We start from the raw sequence: 2,686 nt of genomic DNA on the forward strand, positions 1-2,686 counted from the left end.
ACTCCAGCTGAGTTCTAATCAGTGCAATATATAGTTTCATCATAAGATATTCTTGTACCCTATTGTATGCTTTATTAACAACTCTCCCTAACTGTTCTGCTAGCTTTAATGACCTATATACAGGTACAGCCAAATTCTTATTCTTTGAACCTAAGTGTGTCACCTCACACTTTTTCCATATTCAATTTATTCTGCCACATGTCCAACCACTCCACCAATGTGTCAAAGTCCATTTGAGGTTCTATACTGTCATTCTCATAGTTTACAATTCTTCCACATTTATGGTGTCTGCAAATTTTGAAATTGTCCACTATATCAGGAGATCAAAATTGCTGAGAAACTCGAAAGCAAAACTTTCTCCAACCCAAAAAGTATTCATTAATTTATCTGTTTCTGATTACTCAGTCAAGTTTATATCAATGTAGCTAACATTCCTTTTGTTCCACAATTGATCCCTTTTCTCACAAGTCTGTTGTGTGGCACTGTATTGAACGGTCTTTTGGAAATCCACATACACCTCATTAACGACCTTCCCTTTATCAACCCTTTCTGTTATCTTTTCAAAATATTACAGCAAGCTACTTAGACATGATATTCCTTTAACAAGCCCATGCTGTCTCTTTCAAATTAACCCATAGTTTCCATGTGACTATTAATTCTACTATGAACAATTGTATCTAGAAGTTTCCCCGCCACTGAAGTTAAACTGTCATTGCAAAGCTTATCTTTACAACATTCTTTTGAACAAGGTTATAGTTTTTGCAGTTCTCCAATCTTATGGTACAACTCTGAATTTTGGGAAGTTTGAAAGATTATTGCCTGTGTCTCTGGAATTTCCACTTCAGTATTCTTGGGTACATCTCATCTGGCCTTGATGCCTTATCAATTTTAAATATCAACAGCCTATGTACCTCCTCCTTAACCATTTTAAACACTTATAGTAACTGAGTTTCCTCTGCTTTCACCTTGACTTGGGCACCATTTGCCTTGTAGGTAAACACAGATGCAAAGTATTAATTTAACACCTCAGTCATACCTCTTGCCTCTATGGGCAAATCTCTTATTTGTCCTAATGAGTCCTACTTTGACTTTTAGCTTTCTTTTACTATTGACATGCTTATAGAATACATTGAGATTTTCTGAACTGTTTGGAGATGGGAGCAAGTTCCTGAGAGGAGATAAATATTCAGTTCTTCTCCAGATCAGGAGGGATCTCTGTTCTCTGCAGTAAACAAAACACTAACTTTAAACCTAAAGAAAAGCAGTTTATCTTTTTTGCAACAGTTGTTGTAAGCTGTGACTTTTAATTCAAAAGTCAGAGTCTTCATATAAGTGAATCTGCCCCATTGTGTCTCTCACTAACCAATGGAAGTACTTGGAGAAAGACAATTAAAATCACATGCTGGCCAGTAGAAGAGTCAGAAAGATCATCTCAACAACAGAACCTGGGAACAAAGACTACTGAACTATCTTTCTAGTTTTTTTCCTCTGGAAATAATCTATTTTACCCTGTATGTTTGTGTAAGGGGGCATTTATAAGGGGTTGAGAGTTTTAATTAGTAGTGTTATATAATGACGGTTATAACTGTTCACCCATAGCTAAGGTTTAAGTACTTGTAATAAACAGTTATTCTTGTTCAGTACAGAAAGTGTTTTCTAAATATCTGAGTCTGAAAGACAGATAAATGAGGAAATCTGCATACTTTAGAAAATCTTTAACTTTTATAATAACTCCAAGAATATATGGGCTCAATTTCCAATGCACTATCCCAGTGAGAAACAATTTTCTGGACAACTTGCAACCAGGAATATTTAGCACCCAGACCTTTTTTGTCCCACAAGGTAATCTGAGTCCATAACTCCTTAATCTTATTAGCAATATTTCACACATTCACATGCATGCAAATTAATCCCAAATTTGGCTTCATTAGTTTTTCCCTTCCTTCAATTCCACTATTAACTTACTATTCTCTATTTTAATGCTGGTGCTTCTCCTAGCATTTTGTGCAGCATGAAATTACTTTCTAAAATTCTCTTCCAGTTTCCACTACCTTGCTAAGTTAGTTTAAACCTTCACATTTTCAATATTATTGTTATGGACCAGGTCCAACTCCTCAAAACATTTTTAAGCAGGTAGCCCAGACTGTGCTATTTGTTTCAGTTAAGTGTACAGAGGAATTCAAAGTTTGGGTGAAGATTTGTAGCTCGGGTGCTCGTTGTTGTGGTTCTGTTCGCCGAGCTGGAAATTTTTGTTGCAAACGTTTCGTCCCGTCTAGGTGACATCCTCAGTGCTTGGGAGCCTCCTGTGAAGCGCTTCTGTGGTGTTTCCTCCGGCATTTATAGTGGCCTGTCCCTGCCGCTTCCGGTTGTCAGTTTCAGCTGTCCGCTGTAGTGGCTTACAGACGCGCACAACAGACTTCACAAATACAGACAAGAAATTGCGCGCCAAAAGTCGTTATTTTCAAAAACCACTAATCAGGAATGGACCCAGACCATAGAACGGGCTGTCACTATAGGACAGAACAGGACCACACACCACAAAAAAACGGCACTAAAAGAAAAAAATGGCCAAACTAACACACAACAAAGAAGACACCACAACACATATCTGGGTTAAAGACCTCTCCCACAGACAGCTCACAGACACGGAAAGAACAATACTGGCCAAGGGACTCAACTACAACCA

The sequence above is a fragment of the Chiloscyllium plagiosum genome, chromosome 3 (assembly GCF_004010195.1).
Source record: "Chiloscyllium plagiosum isolate BGI_BamShark_2017 chromosome 3, ASM401019v2, whole genome shotgun sequence".
Classification (NCBI taxonomy): domain Eukaryota; kingdom Metazoa; phylum Chordata; class Chondrichthyes; order Orectolobiformes; family Hemiscylliidae; genus Chiloscyllium; species Chiloscyllium plagiosum.